Source organism: Schistocerca cancellata, unplaced genomic scaffold, assembly GCF_023864275.1.
Source record: "Schistocerca cancellata isolate TAMUIC-IGC-003103 unplaced genomic scaffold, iqSchCanc2.1 HiC_scaffold_601, whole genome shotgun sequence".
In the NCBI taxonomy this organism is placed as follows: Eukaryota; Metazoa; Arthropoda; class Insecta; order Orthoptera; family Acrididae; genus Schistocerca; species Schistocerca cancellata.
The window spans coordinates 1-20475 of record NW_026046613.1 but is presented as its reverse complement, the minus strand read 5'-3'; the positions used below and the strand labels follow the sequence as shown (position 1 = coordinate 20475).

The 20475-nt window shown below is 54.9% G+C and overlaps 15 non-coding genes and 6 pseudogenes across 15 annotated transcripts; all 21 read left to right on the top strand.

Moving 5' to 3' along the window:
* Positions 1 to 702: 702 nt before the first annotated feature.
* Positions 703 to 822, top strand: LOC126134339 (5S ribosomal RNA; annotated as a pseudogene).
* Positions 823 to 1666: 844 nt separating this feature from the next.
* Positions 1667 to 1785, top strand: LOC126134208 (5S ribosomal RNA). The gene has a single exon (XR_007527619.1). It is a non-coding gene; the product is annotated as a 5S ribosomal RNA (ribosomal RNA).
* An 858-nt stretch (positions 1786 to 2643) lies between these two features.
* LOC126134251 (5S ribosomal RNA) lies at positions 2644 to 2762 on the top strand. The gene has a single exon (XR_007527658.1). It is a non-coding gene; the product is annotated as a 5S ribosomal RNA (ribosomal RNA).
* Positions 2763 to 3616: 854 nt separating this feature from the next.
* LOC126134207 (5S ribosomal RNA) lies at positions 3617 to 3735 on the top strand. Its single transcript, XR_007527618.1, has one exon. It is a non-coding gene; the product is annotated as a 5S ribosomal RNA (ribosomal RNA).
* Positions 3736 to 4588: 853 nt separating this feature from the next.
* On the top strand, positions 4589 to 4707 carry LOC126134239 (5S ribosomal RNA). The gene has a single exon (XR_007527647.1). It is a non-coding gene; the product is annotated as a 5S ribosomal RNA (ribosomal RNA).
* Positions 4708 to 5561: 854 nt separating this feature from the next.
* Positions 5562 to 5681, top strand: LOC126134338 (5S ribosomal RNA; annotated as a pseudogene).
* Positions 5682 to 6525: 844 nt separating this feature from the next.
* On the top strand, positions 6526 to 6644 carry LOC126134206 (5S ribosomal RNA). Its single transcript, XR_007527617.1, has one exon. It is a non-coding gene; the product is annotated as a 5S ribosomal RNA (ribosomal RNA).
* An 853-nt stretch (positions 6645 to 7497) lies between these two features.
* LOC126134227 (5S ribosomal RNA) lies at positions 7498 to 7616 on the top strand. Its single transcript, XR_007527636.1, has one exon. It is a non-coding gene; the product is annotated as a 5S ribosomal RNA (ribosomal RNA).
* An 854-nt stretch (positions 7617 to 8470) lies between these two features.
* LOC126134205 (5S ribosomal RNA) lies at positions 8471 to 8589 on the top strand. The gene has a single exon (XR_007527616.1). It is a non-coding gene; the product is annotated as a 5S ribosomal RNA (ribosomal RNA).
* Positions 8590 to 9442: 853 nt separating this feature from the next.
* LOC126134204 (5S ribosomal RNA) lies at positions 9443 to 9561 on the top strand. The gene has a single exon (XR_007527615.1). It is a non-coding gene; the product is annotated as a 5S ribosomal RNA (ribosomal RNA).
* An 854-nt stretch (positions 9562 to 10415) lies between these two features.
* Positions 10416 to 10534, top strand: LOC126134202 (5S ribosomal RNA). Its single transcript, XR_007527613.1, has one exon. It is a non-coding gene; the product is annotated as a 5S ribosomal RNA (ribosomal RNA).
* Positions 10535 to 11387: 853 nt separating this feature from the next.
* Positions 11388 to 11506, top strand: LOC126134200 (5S ribosomal RNA). The gene has a single exon (XR_007527612.1). It is a non-coding gene; the product is annotated as a 5S ribosomal RNA (ribosomal RNA).
* An 854-nt stretch (positions 11507 to 12360) lies between these two features.
* On the top strand, positions 12361 to 12479 carry LOC126134215 (5S ribosomal RNA). The gene has a single exon (XR_007527625.1). It is a non-coding gene; the product is annotated as a 5S ribosomal RNA (ribosomal RNA).
* Positions 12480 to 13332: 853 nt separating this feature from the next.
* Positions 13333 to 13452, top strand: LOC126134336 (5S ribosomal RNA; annotated as a pseudogene).
* An 854-nt stretch (positions 13453 to 14306) lies between these two features.
* On the top strand, positions 14307 to 14425 carry LOC126134203 (5S ribosomal RNA). The gene has a single exon (XR_007527614.1). It is a non-coding gene; the product is annotated as a 5S ribosomal RNA (ribosomal RNA).
* Positions 14426 to 15279: 854 nt separating this feature from the next.
* LOC126134335 (5S ribosomal RNA) lies at positions 15280 to 15399 on the top strand (annotated as a pseudogene).
* Positions 15400 to 16257: 858 nt separating this feature from the next.
* LOC126134452 (5S ribosomal RNA) lies at positions 16258 to 16376 on the top strand. The gene has a single exon (XR_007527740.1). It is a non-coding gene; the product is annotated as a 5S ribosomal RNA (ribosomal RNA).
* Positions 16377 to 17230: 854 nt separating this feature from the next.
* On the top strand, positions 17231 to 17350 carry LOC126134334 (5S ribosomal RNA; annotated as a pseudogene).
* Positions 17351 to 18204: 854 nt separating this feature from the next.
* On the top strand, positions 18205 to 18323 carry LOC126134440 (5S ribosomal RNA). The gene has a single exon (XR_007527729.1). It is a non-coding gene; the product is annotated as a 5S ribosomal RNA (ribosomal RNA).
* Positions 18324 to 19176: 853 nt separating this feature from the next.
* On the top strand, positions 19177 to 19296 carry LOC126134332 (5S ribosomal RNA; annotated as a pseudogene).
* An 858-nt stretch (positions 19297 to 20154) lies between these two features.
* On the top strand, positions 20155 to 20273 carry LOC126134427 (5S ribosomal RNA). The gene has a single exon (XR_007527718.1). It is a non-coding gene; the product is annotated as a 5S ribosomal RNA (ribosomal RNA).
* The last annotated feature ends 202 nt before the right edge of the window (positions 20274 to 20475 follow it).

Below are 20475 nucleotides of genomic sequence, written 5' to 3'. Positions count from 1 at the left end.
AGTTTGCCAAGAAGACTTTGAAAACGACAAAACAGTACGAATTGGCAGGTGATTTCTGAAATACGTCACCGCCTATTGTTGTGTAGGAATGTAGAGTTCCAAATTTGATTTGTAACCACGAATTTATTCCTTAGTCGTCTCGTCTCGTCTCGTCTCGTCTCGTCCCGCAGACGTTTTTCGTGCTTGCGCTGTCATATGGACCACGACCCGAGCGGCAGCGAGCGGCAGTCGAGCAAAGTCGGGACAAGTCGGGACGGGGACAGGGACAGGGATAGGAATGGTGCGAATGCACTGCAAACTACGCAGACACCTGGTGTGAGGCGCGGCGAGGCGAGGCGAGGCGAGGCGAGGAAGCCCACATCGCTACCAGTGGGCCCTCCAGCACGACACTGCCACACCCCGCACAGGCCCTCCGCTGAACACCAGGGACAAGATGCGTCCTCCGCTAGTGTCGAAGGCTGAACGCGCCCAGCGAATGACAGGGGGTGCAACGAGCAGCAGTGCGTCTCACACACGCGGCGGTGCGCCCGCCAATTCGGCCGTCACTCTGCTGGGACGCCGGGCGCGCCTCCCCGCGCCGTCCTCGAGGAACTGGCGGTTGCGGAAGGAAGCGCTTTCGTCAAATGCGGCCGAAAACTAACATTTTGTGTGTTGGGAGAAAAGCCGAACGCGAATTCTGCCGTGCTCCTACATTAGATGAGCGCCAACGGCGATACCATGATGAATACACCGGTTCTCGTCCGACCACCGAAGTTAAGCATCATCATGCCCGGCTAGTACTTGGATGGGTGACCGCCTGGGTCAACCCGGGTGCTGTTGGCTCCCTTCCCGTTTTTTTTTTTTTGTTATGTTGCCAGCCCAATTTTCAAACTACGTTTCTGTTGTGACAAAGATGCTTCCTTAAGCCTTTTAAACTACTGTAATGGTACGAAAATGCAGTAATTAACTCAGTTTGAGGGAGAATGTGCTAACCAAGTTTGCCAAGAAGACTTTGAAAACGACAAAACAGTACGAATCGGCAGGTGATTTCTGAAATACGTCACCGCCTATTGTTGTGTAGGAATGTAGTGTTCCAAATTTGATTTGTAACCACGAATTTATTCCTTAGTCGTCTCGTCTCGTCTCGTCCCGCAGACGTTTTTCGTGCTTGCGCTGTCATATGGACCACGACCCGAGCGGCAGCGAGCGGCAGTCGAGCAAAGTCGGGACAAGTCGGGACGGGGACAGGGACAGGGATAGGAATGGTGCGAATGCACTGCAAACTACGCAGACACCTGGTGTGAGGCGCGGCGAGGCGAGGCGAGGCGAGGCGAGGAAGCCCACATCGCTACCAGTGGGCCCTCCAGCACGACACTGCCACACCCCGCACAGGCCCTCCGCTGAACACCAGGGACAAGATGCGTCCTCCGCTAGTGTCGAAGGCTGAACGCGCCCAGCGAATGACAGGGGGTGCAACGAGCAGCAGTGCGTCTCACACACGCGGCGGTGCGCCCGCCAATTCGGCCGTCACTCTGCTGGGACGCCGGGCGCGCCTCCCCGCGCCGTCCTCGAGGAACTGGCGGTTGCGGAAGGAAGCGCTTTCGTCAAATGCGGCCGAAAACTAACATTTTGTGTGTTGGGAGAAAAGCCGAACGCGAATTCTGCCGTGCTCCTACATTAGATGAGCGCCAACGGCGATACCATGATGAATACACCGGTTCTCGTCCGATCACCGAAGTTAAGCATCATCGGGCCCTGCTAGTACTTGGATGGGTGACCGCCTGGGAAACCCGGGTGCTGTTGGCTCCCTTCCTGTTTTTTTTTTTTGTTATGTCGCCAGCCCAATTTTCAAACTACCTTTCTGTTGTGACAAAGATGCTTCCTTAAACCGTTTAAACTACTGTAATGGTACGATAATGCAGTAATTAACTCAGTTTGAGGGAGAATGTGCTAACCAAGTTTGCCAAGAAGACTTTGAAAACGACAAAACAGTACGAATTGGCAGGTGATTTCTGAAATACGTCACCGCCTATTGTTGTGTAGGAATGTAGAGTTCCAAATTTGATTTGTAACCACGAATTTATTCCTTAGTCGTCTCGTCTCGTCTCGTCTCGTCTCGTCCCGCAGACGTTTTTCGTGCTTGCGCTGTCATATGGACCACGACCCGAGCGGCAGCGAGCGGCAGTCGAGCAAAGTCGGGACAAGTCGGGACGGGGACAGGGACAGGGATAGGAATGGTGCGAATGCACTGCAAACTACGCAGACACCTGGTGTGAGGCGCGGCGCGGCGAGGCGAGGCGAGGCGAGGCGAGGAAGCCCACATCGCTACCAGTGGGCCCTCCAGCACGACACTGCCACACCCCGCACAGGCCCTCCGCTGAACACCAGGGACAAGATGCGTCCTCCGCTAGTGTCGAAGGCTGAACGCGCCCAGCGAATGACAGGGGGTGCAACGAGCAGCAGTGCGTCTCACACACGCGGCGGTGCGCCCGCCAATTCGGCCGTCACTCTGCTGGGACGCCGGGCGCGCCTCCCCGCGCCGTCCTCGAGGAACTGGCGGTTGCGGAAGGAAGCGCTTTCGTCAAATGCGGCCGAAAACTAACATTTTGTGTGTTGGGAGAAAAGCCGAACGCGAATTCTGCCGTGCTCCTACATTAGATGAGCGCCAACGGCCATACCATGATGAATACACCGGTTCTCGTCCGATCACCGAAGTTAAGCATCATCGGGCCCTGCTAGTACTTGGATGGGTGACCGCCTGGGAAACCCGGGTGCTGTTGGCTCCCTTCCTGTTTTTTTTTTTTTGTTATGTCGCCAGCCCAATTTTCAAACTACCTTTCTGTTGTGACAAAGATGCTTCCTTAAACCGTTTAAACTACTGTAATGGTACGATAATGCAGTAATTAACTCAGTTTGAGGGAGAATGTGCTAACCAAGTTTGCCAAGAAGACTTTGAAAACGACAAAACAGTACGAATTGGCAGGTGATTTCTGAAATACGTCACCGCCTATTGTTGTGTAGGAATGTAGAGTTCCAAATTTGATTTGTAACCACGAATTTATTCCTTAGTCGTCTCGTCTCGTCTCGTCTCGTCTCGTCCCGCAGACGTTTTTCGTGCTTGCGCTGTCATATGGACCACGACCCGAGCGGCAGCGAGCGGCAGTCGAGCAAAGTCGGGACAAGTCGGGACGGGGACAGGGACAGGGATAGGAATGGTGCGAATGCACTGCAAACTACGCAGACACCTGGTGTGAGGCGCGGCGAGGCGAGGCGAGGCGAGGCGAGGAAGCCCACATCGCTACCAGTGGGCCCTCCAGCACGACACTGCCACACCCCGCACAGGCCCTCCGCTGAACACCAGGGACAAGATGCGTCCTCCGCTAGTGTCGAAGGCTGAACGCGCCCAGCGAATGACAGGGGGTGCAACGAGCAGCAGTGCGTCTCACACACGCGGCGGTGCGCCCGCCAATTCGGCCGTCACTCTGCTGGGACGCCGGGCGCGCCTCCCCGCGCCGTCCTCGAGGAACTGGCGGTTGCGGAAGGAAGCGCTTTCGTCAAATGCGGCCGAAAACTAACATTTTGTGTGTTGGGAGAAAAGCCGAACGCGAATTCTGCCGTGCTCCTACATTAGATGAGCGCCAACGGCGATACCATGATGAATACACCGGTTCTCGTCCGATCACCGAAGTTAAGCATCATCGGGCCCTGCTAGTACTTGGATGGGTGACCGCCTGGGAAACCCGGGTGCTGTTGGCTCCCTTCCTGTCTTTTTTTTTTGTTATGTCGCCAGCCCAATTTTCAAACTACCTTTCTGTTGTGACAAAGATGCTTCCTTAAACCGTTTAAACTACTGTAATGGTACGATAATGCAGTAATTAACTCAGTTTGAGGGAGAATGTGCTAACCAAGTTTGCCAAGAAGACTTTGAAAACGACAAAACAGTACGAATTGGCAGGTGATTTCTGAAATACGTCACCGCCTATTGTTGTGTAGGAATGTAGAGTTCCAAATTTGATTTGTAACCACGAATTTATTCCTTAGTCGTCTCGTCTCGTCTCGTCTCGTCTCGTCCCGCAGACGTTTTTCGTGCTTGCGCTGTCATATGGACCACGACCCGAGCGGCAGCGAGCGGCAGTCGAGCAAAGTCGGGACAAGTCGGGACGGGGACAGGGACAGGGATAGGAATGGTGCGAATGCACTGCAAACTACGCAGACACCTGGTGTGAGGCGCGGCGCGGCGAGGCGAGGCGAGGCGAGGAAGCCCACATCGCTACCAGTGGGCCCTCCAGCACGACACTGCCACACCCCGCACAGGCCCTCCGCTGAACACCAGGGACAAGATGCGTCCTCCGCTAGTGTCGAAGGCTGAACGCGCCCAGCGAATGACAGGGGGTGCAACGAGCAGCAGTGCGTCTCACACACGCGGCGGTGCGCCCGCCAATTCGGCCGTCACTCTGCTGGGACGCCGGGCGCGCCTCCCCGCGCCGTCCTCGAGGAACTGGCGGTTGCGGAAGGAAGCGCTTTCGTCAAATGCGGCCGAAAACTAACATTTTGTGTGTTGGGAGAAAAGCCGAACGCGAATTCTGCCGTGCTCCTACATTAGATGAGCGCCAACGGCCATACCATGATGAATACACCGGTTCTCGTCCGATCACCGAAGTTAAGCATCATCGGGCCCTGCTAGTACTTGGATGGGTGACCGCCTGGGAAACCCGGGTGCTGTTGGCTCCCTTCCTGTTTTTTTTTTTTTGTTATGTCGCCAGCCCAATTTTCAAACTACCTTTCTGTTGTGACAAAGATGCTTCCTTAAACCGTTTAAACTACTGTAATGGTACGATAATGCAGTAATTAACTCAGTTTGAGGGAGAATGTGCTAACCAAGTTTGCCAAGAAGACTTTGAAAACGACAAAACAGTACGAATTGGCAGGTGATTTCTGAAATACGTCACCGCCTATTGTTGTGTAGGAATGTAGAGTTCCAAATTTGATTTGTAACCACGAATTTATTCCTTAGTCGTCTCGTCTCGTCTCGTCTCGTCTCGTCCCGCAGACGTTTTTCGTGCTTGCGCTGTCATATGGACCACGACCCGAGCGGCAGCGAGCGGCAGTCGAGCAAAGTCGGGACAAGTCGGGACGGGGACAGGGACAGGGATAGGAATGGTGCGAATGCACTGCAAACTACGCAGACACCTGGTGTGAGGCGCGGCGAGGCGAGGCGAGGCGAGGCGAGGAAGCCCACATCGCTACCAGTGGGCCCTCCAGCACGACACTGCCACACCCCGCACAGGCCCTCCGCTGAACACCAGGGACAAGATGCGTCCTCCGCTAGTGTCGAAGGCTGAACGCGCCCAGCGAATGACAGGGGGTGCAACGAGCAGCAGTGCGTCTCACACACGCGGCGGTGCGCCCGCCAATTCGGCCGTCACTCTGCTGGGACGCCGGGCGCGCCTCCCCGCGCCGTCCTCGAGGAACTGGCGGTTGCGGAAGGAAGCGCTTTCGTCAAATGCGGCCGAAAACTAACATTTTGTGTGTTGGGAGAAAAGCCGAACGCGAATTCTGCCGTGCTCCTACATTAGATGAGCGCCAACGGCGATACCATGATGAATACACCGGTTCTCGTCCGACCACCGAAGTTAAGCATCATCATGCCCGGCTAGTACTTGGATGGGTGACCGCCTGGGTCAACCCGGGTGCTGTTGGCTCCCTTCCCGTTTTTTTTTTTTTGTTATGTTGCCAGCCCAATTTTCAAACTACGTTTCTGTTGTGACAAAGATGCTTCCTTAAGCCTTTTAAACTACTGTAATGGTACGAAAATGCAGTAATTAACTCAGTTTGAGGGAGAATGTGCTAACCAAGTTTGCCAAGAAGACTTTGAAAACGACAAAACAGTACGAATCGGCAGGTGATTTCTGAAATACGTCACCGCCTATTGTTGTGTAGGAATGTAGTGTTCCAAATTTGATTTGTAACCACGAATTTATTCCTTAGTCGTCTCGTCTCGTCTCGTCCCGCAGACGTTTTTCGTGCTTGCGCTGTCATATGGACCACGACCCGAGCGGCAGCGAGCGGCAGTCGAGCAAAGTCGGGACAAGTCGGGACGGGGACAGGGACAGGGATAGGAATGGTGCGAATGCACTGCAAACTACGCAGACACCTGGTGTGAGGCGCGGCGAGGCGAGGCGAGGCGAGGCGAGGAAGCCCACATCGCTACCAGTGGGCCCTCCAGCACGACACTGCCACACCCCGCACAGGCCCTCCGCTGAACACCAGGGACAAGATGCGTCCTCCGCTAGTGTCGAAGGCTGAACGCGCCCAGCGAATGACAGGGGGTGCAACGAGCAGCAGTGCGTCTCACACACGCGGCGGTGCGCCCGCCAATTCGGCCGTCACTCTGCTGGGACGCCGGGCGCGCCTCCCCGCGCCGTCCTCGAGGAACTGGCGGTTGCGGAAGGAAGCGCTTTCGTCAAATGCGGCCGAAAACTAACATTTTGTGTGTTGGGAGAAAAGCCGAACGCGAATTCTGCCGTGCTCCTACATTAGATGAGCGCCAACGGCGATACCATGATGAATACACCGGTTCTCGTCCGATCACCGAAGTTAAGCATCATCGGGCCCTGCTAGTACTTGGATGGGTGACCGCCTGGGAAACCCGGGTGCTGTTGGCTCCCTTCCTGTTTTTTTTTTTTGTTATGTCGCCAGCCCAATTTTCAAACTACCTTTCTGTTGTGACAAAGATGCTTCCTTAAACCGTTTAAACTACTGTAATGGTACGATAATGCAGTAATTAACTCAGTTTGAGGGAGAATGTGCTAACCAAGTTTGCCAAGAAGACTTTGAAAACGACAAAACAGTACGAATTGGCAGGTGATTTCTGAAATACGTCACCGCCTATTGTTGTGTAGGAATGTAGAGTTCCAAATTTGATTTGTAACCACGAATTTATTCCTTAGTCGTCTCGTCTCGTCTCGTCTCGTCTCGTCCCGCAGACGTTTTTCGTGCTTGCGCTGTCATATGGACCACGACCCGAGCGGCAGCGAGCGGCAGTCGAGCAAAGTCGGGACAAGTCGGGACGGGGACAGGGACAGGGATAGGAATGGTGCGAATGCACTGCAAACTACGCAGACACCTGGTGTGAGGCGCGGCGAGGCGAGGCGAGGCGAGGCGAGGAAGCCCACATCGCTACCAGTGGGCCCTCCAGCACGACACTGCCACACCCCGCACAGGCCCTCCGCTGAACACCAGGGACAAGATGCGTCCTCCGCTAGTGTCGAAGGCTGAACGCGCCCAGCGAATGACAGGGGGTGCAACGAGCAGCAGTGCGTCTCACACACGCGGCGGTGCGCCCGCCAATTCGGCCGTCACTCTGCTGGGACGCCGGGCGCGCCTCCCCGCGCCGTCCTCGAGGAACTGGCGGTTGCGGAAGGAAGCGCTTTCGTCAAATGCGGCCGAAAACTAACATTTTGTGTGTTGGGAGAAAAGCCGAACGCGAATTCTGCCGTGCTCCTACATTAGATGAGCGCCAACGGCCATACCATGATGAATACACCGGTTCTCGTCCGATCACCGAAGTTAAGCATCATCGGGCCCTGCTAGTACTTGGATGGGTGACCGCCTGGGAAACCCGGGTGCTGTTGGCTCCCTTCCTGTTTTTTTTTTTTTGTTATGTCGCCAGCCCAATTTTCAAACTACCTTTCTGTTGTGACAAAGATGCTTCCTTAAACCGTTTAAACTACTGTAATGGTACGATAATGCAGTAATTAACTCAGTTTGAGGGAGAATGTGCTAACCAAGTTTGCCAAGAAGACTTTGAAAACGACAAAACAGTACGAATTGGCAGGTGATTTCTGAAATACGTCACCGCCTATTGTTGTGTAGGAATGTAGAGTTCCAAATTTGATTTGTAACCACGAATTTATTCCTTAGTCGTCTCGTCTCGTCTCGTCTCGTCTCGTCCCGCAGACGTTTTTCGTGCTTGCGCTGTCATATGGACCACGACCCGAGCGGCAGCGAGCGGCAGTCGAGCAAAGTCGGGACAAGTCGGGACGGGGACAGGGACAGGGATAGGAATGGTGCGAATGCACTGCAAACTACGCAGACACCTGGTGTGAGGCGCGGCGAGGCGAGGCGAGGCGAGGCGAGGAAGCCCACATCGCTACCAGTGGGCCCTCCAGCACGACACTGCCACACCCCGCACAGGCCCTCCGCTGAACACCAGGGACAAGATGCGTCCTCCGCTAGTGTCGAAGGCTGAACGCGCCCAGCGAATGACAGGGGGTGCAACGAGCAGCAGTGCGTCTCACACACGCGGCGGTGCGCCCGCCAATTCGGCCGTCACTCTGCTGGGACGCCGGGCGCGCCTCCCCGCGCCGTCCTCGAGGAACTGGCGGTTGCGGAAGGAAGCGCTTTCGTCAAATGCGGCCGAAAACTAACATTTTGTGTGTTGGGAGAAAAGCCGAACGCGAATTCTGCCGTGCTCCTACATTAGATGAGCGCCAACGGCGATACCATGATGAATACACCGGTTCTCGTCCGATCACCGAAGTTAAGCATCATCGGGCCCTGCTAGTACTTGGATGGGTGACCGCCTGGGAAACCCGGGTGCTGTTGGCTCCCTTCCTGTTTTTTTTTTTTGTTATGTCGCCAGCCCAATTTTCAAACTACCTTTCTGTTGTGACAAAGATGCTTCCTTAAACCGTTTAAACTACTGTAATGGTACGATAATGCAGTAATTAACTCAGTTTGAGGGAGAATGTGCTAACCAAGTTTGCCAAGAAGACTTTGAAAACGACAAAACAGTACGAATTGGCAGGTGATTTCTGAAATACGTCACCGCCTATTGTTGTGTAGGAATGTAGAGTTCCAAATTTGATTTGTAACCACGAATTTATTCCTTAGTCGTCTCGTCTCGTCTCGTCTCGTCTCGTCCCGCAGACGTTTTTCGTGCTTGCGCTGTCATATGGACCACGACCCGAGCGGCAGCGAGCGGCAGTCGAGCAAAGTCGGGACAAGTCGGGACGGGGACAGGGACAGGGATAGGAATGGTGCGAATGCACTGCAAACTACGCAGACACCTGGTGTGAGGCGCGGCGCGGCGAGGCGAGGCGAGGCGAGGAAGCCCACATCGCTACCAGTGGGCCCTCCAGCACGACACTGCCACACCCCGCACAGGCCCTCCGCTGAACACCAGGGACAAGATGCGTCCTCCGCTAGTGTCGAAGGCTGAACGCGCCCAGCGAATGACAGGGGGTGCAACGAGCAGCAGTGCGTCTCACACACGCGGCGGTGCGCCCGCCAATTCGGCCGTCACTCTGCTGGGACGCCGGGCGCGCCTCCCCGCGCCGTCCTCGAGGAACTGGCGGTTGCGGAAGGAAGCGCTTTCGTCAAATGCGGCCGAAAACTAACATTTTGTGTGTTGGGAGAAAAGCCGAACGCGAATTCTGCCGTGCTCCTACATTAGATGAGCGCCAACGGCGATACCATGATGAATACACCGGTTCTCGTCCGATCACCGAAGTTAAGCATCATCGGGCCCTGCTAGTACTTGGATGGGTGACCGCCTGGGAAACCCGGGTGCTGTTGGCTCCCTTCCTGTTTTTTTTTTTTTGTTATGTCGCCAGCCCAATTTTCAAACTACCTTTCTGTTGTGACAAAGATGCTTCCTTAAACCGTTTAAACTACTGTAATGGTACGATAATGCAGTAATTAACTCAGTTTGAGGGAGAATGTGCTAACCAAGTTTGCCAAGAAGACTTTGAAAACGACAAAACAGTACGAATTGGCAGGTGATTTCTGAAATACGTCACCGCCTATTGTTGTGTAGGAATGTAGAGTTCCAAATTTGATTTGTAACCACGAATTTATTCCTTAGTCGTCTCGTCTCGTCTCGTCTCGTCTCGTCCCGCAGACGTTTTTCGTGCTTGCGCTGTCATATGGACCACGACCCGAGCGGCAGCGAGCGGCAGTCGAGCAAAGTCGGGACAAGTCGGGACGGGGACAGGGACAGGGATAGGAATGGTGCGAATGCACTGCAAACTACGCAGACACCTGGTGTGAGGCGCGGCGAGGCGAGGCGAGGCGAGGCGAGGAAGCCCACATCGCTACCAGTGGGCCCTCCAGCACGACACTGCCACACCCCGCACAGGCCCTCCGCTGAACACCAGGGACAAGATGCGTCCTCCGCTAGTGTCGAAGGCTGAACGCGCCCAGCGAATGACAGGGGGTGCAACGAGCAGCAGTGCGTCTCACACACGCGGCGGTGCGCCCGCCAATTCGGCCGTCACTCTGCTGGGACGCCGGGCGCGCCTCCCCGCGCCGTCCTCGAGGAACTGGCGGTTGCGGAAGGAAGCGCTTTCGTCAAATGCGGCCGAAAACTAACATTTTGTGTGTTGGGAGAAAAGCCGAACGCGAATTCTGCCGTGCTCCTACATTAGATGAGCGCCAACGGCGATACCATGATGAATACACCGGTTCTCGTCCGATCACCGAAGTTAAGCATCATCGGGCCCTGCTAGTACTTGGATGGGTGACCGCCTGGGAAACCCGGGTGCTGTTGGCTCCCTTCCTGTTTTTTTTTTTTGTTATGTCGCCAGCCCAATTTTCAAACTACCTTTCTGTTGTGACAAAGATGCTTCCTTAAACCGTTTAAACTACTGTAATGGTACGATAATGCAGTAATTAACTCAGTTTGAGGGAGAATGTGCTAACCAAGTTTGCCAAGAAGACTTTGAAAACGACAAAACAGTACGAATTGGCAGGTGATTTCTGAAATACGTCACCGCCTATTGTTGTGTAGGAATGTAGAGTTCCAAATTTGATTTGTAACCACGAATTTATTCCTTAGTCGTCTCGTCTCGTCTCGTCTCGTCTCGTCCCGCAGACGTTTTTCGTGCTTGCGCTGTCATATGGACCACGACCCGAGCGGCAGCGAGCGGCAGTCGAGCAAAGTCGGGACAAGTCGGGACGGGGACAGGGACAGGGATAGGAATGGTGCGAATGCACTGCAAACTACGCAGACACCTGGTGTGAGGCGCGGCGCGGCGAGGCGAGGCGAGGCGAGGAAGCCCACATCGCTACCAGTGGGCCCTCCAGCACGACACTGCCACACCCCGCACAGGCCCTCCGCTGAACACCAGGGACAAGATGCGTCCTCCGCTAGTGTCGAAGGCTGAACGCGCCCAGCGAATGACAGGGGGTGCAACGAGCAGCAGTGCGTCTCACACACGCGGCGGTGCGCCCGCCAATTCGGCCGTCACTCTGCTGGGACGCCGGGCGCGCCTCCCCGCGCCGTCCTCGAGGAACTGGCGGTTGCGGAAGGAAGCGCTTTCGTCAAATGCGGCCGAAAACTAACATTTTGTGTGTTGGGAGAAAAGCCGAACGCGAATTCTGCCGTGCTCCTACATTAGATGAGCGCCAACGGCGATACCATGATGAATACACCGGTTCTCGTCCGATCACCGAAGTTAAGCATCATCGGGCCCTGCTAGTACTTGGATGGGTGACCGCCTGGGAAACCCGGGTGCTGTTGGCTCCCTTCCTGTTTTTTTTTTTTTGTTATGTCGCCAGCCCAATTTTCAAACTACCTTTCTGTTGTGACAAAGATGCTTCCTTAAACCGTTTAAACTACTGTAATGGTACGATAATGCAGTAATTAACTCAGTTTGAGGGAGAATGTGCTAACCAAGTTTGCCAAGAAGACTTTGAAAACGACAAAACAGTACGAATTGGCAGGTGATTTCTGAAATACGTCACCGCCTATTGTTGTGTAGGAATGTAGAGTTCCAAATTTGATTTGTAACCACGAATTTATTCCTTAGTCGTCTCGTCTCGTCTCGTCTCGTCTCGTCCCGCAGACGTTTTTCGTGCTTGCGCTGTCATATGGACCACGACCCGAGCGGCAGCGAGCGGCAGTCGAGCAAAGTCGGGACAAGTCGGGACGGGGACAGGGACAGGGATAGGAATGGTGCGAATGCACTGCAAACTACGCAGACACCTGGTGTGAGGCGCGGCGAGGCGAGGCGAGGCGAGGCGAGGAAGCCCACATCGCTACCAGTGGGCCCTCCAGCACGACACTGCCACACCCCGCACAGGCCCTCCGCTGAACACCAGGGACAAGATGCGTCCTCCGCTAGTGTCGAAGGCTGAACGCGCCCAGCGAATGACAGGGGGTGCAACGAGCAGCAGTGCGTCTCACACACGCGGCGGTGCGCCCGCCAATTCGGCCGTCACTCTGCTGGGACGCCGGGCGCGCCTCCCCGCGCCGTCCTCGAGGAACTGGCGGTTGCGGAAGGAAGCGCTTTCGTCAAATGCGGCCGAAAACTAACATTTTGTGTGTTGGGAGAAAAGCCGAACGCGAATTCTGCCGTGCTCCTACATTAGATGAGCGCCAACGGCCATACCATGATGAATACACCGGTTCTCGTCCGATCACCGAAGTTAAGCATCATCGGGCCCTGCTAGTACTTGGATGGGTGACCGCCTGGGAAACCCGGGTGCTGTTGGCTCCCTTCCTGTTTTTTTTTTTTGTTATGTCGCCAGCCCAATTTTCAAACTACCTTTCTGTTGTGACAAAGATGCTTCCTTAAACCGTTTAAACTACTGTAATGGTACGATAATGCAGTAATTAACTCAGTTTGAGGGAGAATGTGCTAACCAAGTTTGCCAAGAAGACTTTGAAAACGACAAAACAGTACGAATTGGCAGGTGATTTCTGAAATACGTCACCGCCTATTGTTGTGTAGGAATGTAGAGTTCCAAATTTGATTTGTAACCACGAATTTATTCCTTAGTCGTCTCGTCTCGTCTCGTCTCGTCTCGTCCCGCAGACGTTTTTCGTGCTTGCGCTGTCATATGGACCACGACCCGAGCGGCAGCGAGCGGCAGTCGAGCAAAGTCGGGACAAGTCGGGACGGGGACAGGGACAGGGATAGGAATGGTGCGAATGCACTGCAAACTACGCAGACACCTGGTGTGAGGCGCGGCGAGGCGAGGCGAGGCGAGGCGAGGAAGCCCACATCGCTACCAGTGGGCCCTCCAGCACGACACTGCCACACCCCGCACAGGCCCTCCGCTGAACACCAGGGACAAGATGCGTCCTCCGCTAGTGTCGAAGGCTGAACGCGCCGAGCGAATGACAGGGGGTGCAACGAGCAGCAGTGCGTCTCACACACGCGGCGGTGCGCCCGCCAATTCGGCCGTCACTCTGCTGGGACGCCGGGCGCGCCTCCCCGCGCCGTCCTCGAGGAACTGGCGGTTGCGGAAGGAAGCGCTTTCGTCAAATGCGGCCGAAAACTAACATTTTGTGTGTTGGGAGAAAAGCCGAACGCGAATTCTGCCGTGCTCCTACATTAGATGAGCGCCAACGGCGATACCATGATGAATACACCGGTTCTCGTCCGACCACCGAAGTTAAGCATCATCATGCCCGGCTAGTACTTGGATGGGTGACCGCCTGGGTCAACCCGGGTGCTGTTGGCTCCCTTCCCGTTTTTTTTTTTTTGTTATGTTGCCAGCCCAATTTTCAAACTACGTTTCTGTTGTGACAAAGATGCTTCCTTAAGCCTTTTAAACTACTGTAATGGTACGAAAATGCAGTAATTAACTCAGTTTGAGGGAGAATGTGCTAACCAAGTTTGCCAAGAAGACTTTGAAAACGACAAAACAGTACGAATCGGCAGGTGATTTCTGAAATACGTCACCGCCTATTGTTGTGTAGGAATGTAGAGTTCCAAATTTGATTTGTAACCACGAATTTATTCCTTAGTCGTCTCGTCTCGTCTCGTCTCGTCTCGTCCCGCAGACGTTTTTCGTGCTTGCGCTGTCATATGGACCACGACCCGAGCGGCAGCGAGCGGCAGTCGAGCAAAGTCGGGACAAGTCGGGACGGGGACAGGGACAGGGATAGGAATGGTGCGAATGCACTGCAAACTACGCAGACACCTGGTGTGAGGCGCGGCGAGGCGAGGCGAGGCGAGGCGAGGAAGCCCACATCGCTACCAGTGGGCCCTCCAGCACGACACTGCCACACCCCGCACAGGCCCTCCGCTGAACACCAGGGACAAGATGCGTCCTCCGCTAGTGTCGAAGGCTGAACGCGCCCAGCGAATGACAGGGGGTGCAACGAGCAGCAGTGCGTCTCACACACGCGGCGGTGCGCCCGCCAATTCGGCCGTCACTCTGCTGGGACGCCGGGCGCGCCTCCCCGCGCCGTCCTCGAGGAACTGGCGGTTGCGGAAGGAAGCGCTTTCGTCAAATGCGGCCGAAAACTAACATTTTGTGTGTTGGGAGAAAAGCCGAACGCGAATTCTGCCGTGCTCCTACATTAGATGAGCGCCAACGGCCATACCATGATGAATACACCGGTTCTCGTCCGATCACCGAAGTTAAGCATCATCGGGCCCTGCTAGTACTTGGATGGGTGACCGCCTGGGAAACCCGGGTGCTGTTGGCTCCCTTCCTGTTTTTTTTTTTTTGTTATGTCGCCAGCCCAATTTTCAAACTACCTTTCTGTTGTGACAAAGATGCTTCCTTAAACCGTTTAAACTACTGTAATGGTACGATAATGCAGTAATTAACTCAGTTTGAGGGAGAATGTGCTAACCAAGTTTGCCAAGAAGACTTTGAAAACGACAAAACAGTACGAATTGGCAGGTGATTTCTGAAATACGTCACCGCCTATTGTTGTGTAGGAATGTAGAGTTCCAAATTTGATTTGTAACCACGAATTTATTCCTTAGTCGTCTCGTCTCGTCTCGTCTCGTCTCGTCCCGCAGACGTTTTTCGTGCTTGCGCTGTCATATGGACCACGACCCGAGCGGCAGCGAGCGGCAGTCGAGCAAAGTCGGGACAAGTCGGGACGGGGACAGGGACAGGGATAGGAATGGTGCGAATGCACTGCAAACTACGCAGACACCTGGTGTGAGGCGCGGCGAGGCGAGGCGAGGCGAGGCGAGGAAGCCCACATCGCTACCAGTGGGCCCTCCAGCACGACACTGCCACACCCCGCACAGGCCCTCCGCTGAACACCAGGGACAAGATGCGTCCTCCGCTAGTGTCGAAGGCTGAACGCGCCCAGCGAATGACAGGGGGTGCAACGAGCAGCAGTGCGTCTCACACACGCGGCGGTGCGCCCGCCAATTCGGCCGTCACTCTGCTGGGACGCCGGGCGCGCCTCCCCGCGCCGTCCTCGAGGAACTGGCGGTTGCGGAAGGAAGCGCTTTCGTCAAATGCGGCCGAAAACTAACATTTTGTGTGTTGGGAGAAAAGCCGAACGCGAATTCTGCCGTGCTCCTACATTAGATGAGCGCCAACGGCGATACCATGATGAATACACCGGTTCTCGTCCGACCACCGAAGTTAAGCATCATCATGCCCGGCTAGTACTTGGATGGGTGACCGCCTGGGTCAACCCGGGTGCTGTTGGCTCCCTTCCCGTTTTTTTTTTTTGTTATGTTGCCAGCCCAATTTTCAAACTACGTTTCTGTTGGGACAAAGATGCTTCCTTAAGCCTTTTAAACTACTGTAATGGTACGAAAATGCAGTAATTAACTCAGTTTGAGGGAGAATGTGCTAACCAAGTTTGCCAAGAAGACTTTGAAAACGACAAAACAGTACGAATCGGCAGGTGATTTCTGAAATACGTCACCGCCTATTGTTGTGTAGGAATGTAGAGTTCCAAATTTGATTTGTAACCACGAATTTATTCCTTAGTCGTCTCGTCTCGTCTCGTCTCGTCTCGTCCCGCAGACGTTTTTCGTGCTTGCGCTGTCATATGGACCACGACCCGAGCGGCAGCGAGCGGCAGTCGAGCAAAGTCGGGACAAGTCGGGACGGGGACAGGGACAGGGATAGGAATGGTGCGAATGCACTGCAAACTACGCAGACACCTGGTGTGAGGCGCGGCGAGGCGAGGCGAGGCGAGGCGAGGCGTGGAAGCCCACATCGCTACCAGTGGGCCCTCCAGCACGACACTGCCACACCCCGCACAGGCCCTCCGCTGAACACCAGGGACAAGATGCGTCCTCCGCTAGTGTCGAAGGCTGAACGCGCCCAGCGAATGACAGGGGGTGCAACGAGCAGCAGTGCGTCTCACACACGCGGCGGTGCGCCCGCCAATTCGGCCGTCACTCTGCTGGGACGCCGGGCGCGCCTCCCCGCGCCGTCCTCGAGGAACTGGCGGTTGCGGAAGGAAGCGCTTTCGTCAAATGCGGCCGAAAACTAACATTTTGTGTGTTGGGAGAAAAGCCGAACGCGAATTCTGCCGTGCTCCTACATTAGATGAGCGCCAACGGCCATACCATGATGAATACACCGGTTCTCGTCCGATCACCGAAGTTAAGCATCATCGGGCCCTGCTAGTACTTGGATGGGTGACCGCCTGGGAAACCCGGGTGCTGTTGGCTCCCTTCCTGTTTTTTTTTTTTTGTTATGTCGCCAGCCCAATTTTCAAACTACCTTTCTGTTGTGACAAAGGTGCTTCCTTAAACCGTTTAAACTACTGTAATGGTACGATAATGCAGTAATTAACTCAGTTTGAGGGAGAATGTGCTAACCAAGTTTGCCAAGAAGACTTTGAAAACGACAAAACAGTACGAATTGGCAGGTGATTTCTGAAATACGTCACCGCCTATTGTTGTGTAGGAATGTAGAGTTCCAAATTTGATTTGTAACCACGAATTTATTCCTTAGTCGTCTCGTCTCGTCTCGTCTCGTCTCGTCCCGCAGACGTTTTTCGTGCTTGCGCTGTCATATGGACCACGACCCGAGCGGCAGCGAGCGGCAGTCGAGCAAAGTCGGGACAAGTCGGGACGGGGACAGGGACAGGGATAGGAATGGTGCGAATGCACTGCAAACTACGCAGACACCTGGTGTGAGGCGCGGCGAGGCGAGGCGAGGCGAGGCGAGGAAGCCCACATCGCTACCAGTGGGCCCTCCAGCACGACACTGCCACACCCCGCACAGGCCCTCCGCTGAACACCAGGGACAAGATGCGTCCTCCGCTAGTGTCGAAGGCTGAACGCGCCGAGCGAATGACAGGGGGTGCAACGAGCAGCAGTGCGTCTCACACACGCGGCGGTGCGCCCGCCAATTCGGCCGTCACTCTGCTGGGACGCCGGGCGCGCCTCCCCGCGCCGTCCTCGAGGAACTGGCGGTTGCGGAAGGAAGCGCTTTCGTCAAATGCGGCCGAAAACTAACATTTTGTGTGTTGGGAGAAAAGCCGAACGCGAATTCTGCCGTGCTCCTACATTAGATGAGCGCCAACGGCGATACCATGATGAATACACCGGTTCTCGTCCGACCACCGAAGTTAAGCATCATCATGCCCGGCTAGTACTTGGATGGGTGACCGCCTGGGTCAACCCGGGTGCTGTTGGCTCCCTTCCCGTTTTTTTTTTTTTGTTATGTTGCCAGCCCAATTTTCAAACTACGTTTCTGTTGTGACAAAGATGCTTCCTTAAGCCTTTTAAACTACTGTAATGGTACGAAAATGCAGTAATTAACTCAGTTTGAGGGAGAATGTGCTAACCAAGTTTGCCAAGAAGACTTTGAAAACGACAAAACAGTACGAATCGGCAGGTGATTTCTGAAATACGTCACCGCCTATTGTTGTGTAGGAATGTAGAGTTCCAAATTTGATTTGTAACCACGAATTTATTCCTTAGTCGTCTCGTCTCGTCTCGTCTCGTCTCGTCCCGCAGACGTTTTTCGTGCTTGCGCTGTCATATGGACCACGACCCGAGCGGCAGCGAGCGGCAGTCGAGCAAAGTCGGGACAAGTCGGGACGGGGACAGGGACAGGGATAGGAATGGTGCGAATGCACTGCAAACTACGCAGACACCTGGTGTGAGGCGCGGCGAGGCGAGGCGAGGCGAGGCGAGGAAGCCCACATCGCTACCAGTGGGCCCTCCAGCACGACACTGCCACACCCCGCACAGGCCCTCCGCTGAACACCAGGGACAAGATGCGTCCTCCGCTAGTGTCGAAGGCTGAACGCGCCCAGCGAATGACAGGGGGTGCAACGAGCAGCAGTGCGTCTCACACACGCGGCGGTGCGCCCGCCAATTCGGCCGTCACTCTGCTGGGACGCCGGGCGCGCCTCCCCGCGCCGTCCTCGAGGAACTGGCGGTTGCGGAAGGAAGCGCTTTCGTCAAATGCGGCCGAAAACTAACATTTTGTGTGTTGGGAGAAAAGCCGAACGCGAATTCTGCCGTGCTCCTACATTAGATGAGCGCCAACGGCCATACCATGATGAATACACCGGTTCTCGTCCGATCACCGAAGTTAAGCATCATCGGGCCCTGCTAGTACTTGGATGGGTGACCGCCTGGGAAACCCGGGTGCTGTTGGCTCCCTTCCTGTTTTTTTTTTTTTGTTATGTCGCCAGCCCAATTTTCAAACTACCTTTCTGTTGTGACAAAGATGCTTCCTTAAACCGTTTAAACTACTGTAATGGTACGATAATGCAGTAATTAACTCAGTTTGAGGGAGAATGTGCTAACCAAGTTTGCCAAGAAGACTTTGAAAACGACAAAACAGTACGAATTGGCAGGTGATTTCTGAAATACGTCACCGCCTATTGTTGTGTAGGAATGTAGAGTTCCAAATTTGATTTGTAACCACGAATTTATTCCTTAGTCGTCTCGTCTCGTCTCGTCTCGTCTCGTCCCGCAGACGTTTTTCGTGCTTGCGCTGTCATATGGACCACGACCCGAGCGGCAGCGAGCGGCAGTCGAGCAAAGTCGGGACAAGTCGGGACGGGGACAGGGACAGGGATAGGAATGGTGCGAATGCACTGCAAACTACGCAGACACCTGGTGTGAGGCGCGGCGAGGCGAGGCGAGGCGAGGCGAGGAAGCCCACATCGCTACCAGTGGGCCCTCCAGCACGACACTGCCACACCCCGCACAGGCCCTCCGCTGAACACCAGGGACAAGATGCGTCCTCCGCTAGTGTCGAAGGCTGAACGCGCCCAGCGAATGACAGGGGGTGCAACGAGCAGCAGTGCGTCTCACACACGCGGCGGTGCGCCCGCCAATTCGGCCGTCACTCTGCTGGGACGCCGGGCGCGCCTCCCGCGCCGTCCTCGAGGAACTGGCGGTTGCGGAAGGAAGCGCTTTCGTCAAATGCGGCCGAAAACTAACATTTTGTGTGTTGGGAGAAAAGCCGAACGCGAATTCTGCCGTGCTCCTACATTAGATGAGCGCCAACGGCGATACCATGATGAATACACCGGTTCTCGTCCGACCACCGAAGTTAAGCATCATCATGCCCGGCTAGTACTTGGATGGGTGACCGCCTGGGTCAACCCGGGTGCTGTTGGCTCCCTTCCCGTTTTTTTTTTTTGTTATGTTGCCAGCCCAATTTTCAAACTACGTTTCTGTTGGGACAAAGATGCTTCCTTAAGCCTTTTAAACTACTGTAATGGTACGAAAATGCAGTAATTAACTCAGTTTGAGGGAGAATGTGCTAACCAAGTTTGCCAAGAAGACTTTGAAAACGACAAAACAGTACGAATCGGCAGGTGATTTCTGAAATACGTCACCGCCTATTGTTGTGTAGGAATGTAGAGTTCCAAATTTGATTTGTAACCACGAATTTATTCCTTAGTCGTCTCGTCTCGTCTCGTCTCGTCTCGTCCCGCAGACGTTTTTCGTGCTTGCGCTGTCATATGGACCACGACCCGAGCGGCAGCGAGCGGCAGTCGAGCAAAGTCGGGACAAGTCGGGACGGGGACAGGGACAGGGATAGGAATGGTGCGAATGCACTGCAAACTACGCAGACACCTGGTGTGAGGCGCGGCGAGGCGAGGCGAGGCGAGGCGAGGCGTGGAAGCCCACATCGCTACCAGTGGGCCCTCCAGCACGACACTGCCACACCCCGCACAGGCCCTCCGCTGAACACCAGGGACAAGATGCGTCCTCCGCTAGTGTCGAAGGCTGAACGCGCCCAGCGAATGACAGGGGGTGCAACGAGCAGCAGTGCGTCTCACACACGCGGCGGTGCGCCCGCCAATTCGGCCGTCACTCTGCTGGGACGCCGGGCGCGCCTCCCCGCGCCGTCCTCGAGGAACTGGCGGTTGCGGAAGGAAGCGCTTTCGTCAAATGCGGCCGAAAACTAACATTTTGTGTGTTGGGAGAAAAGCCGAACGCGAATTCTGCCGTGCTCCTACATTAGATGAGCGCCAACGGCCATACCATGATGAATACACCGGTTCTCGTCCGATCACCGAAGTTAAGCATCATCGGGCCCTGCTAGTACTTGGATGGGTGACCGCCTGGGAAACCCGGGTGCTGTTGGCTCCCTTCCTGTTTTTTTTTTTTTGTTATGTCGCCAGCCCAATTTTCAAACTACCTTTCTGTTGTGACAAAGGTGCTTCCTTAAACCGTTTAAACTACTGTAATGGTACGATAATGCAGTAATTAACTCAGTTTGAGGGAGAATGTGCTAACCAAGTTTGCCAAGAAGACTTTGAAAACGACAAAACAGTACGAATTGGCAGGT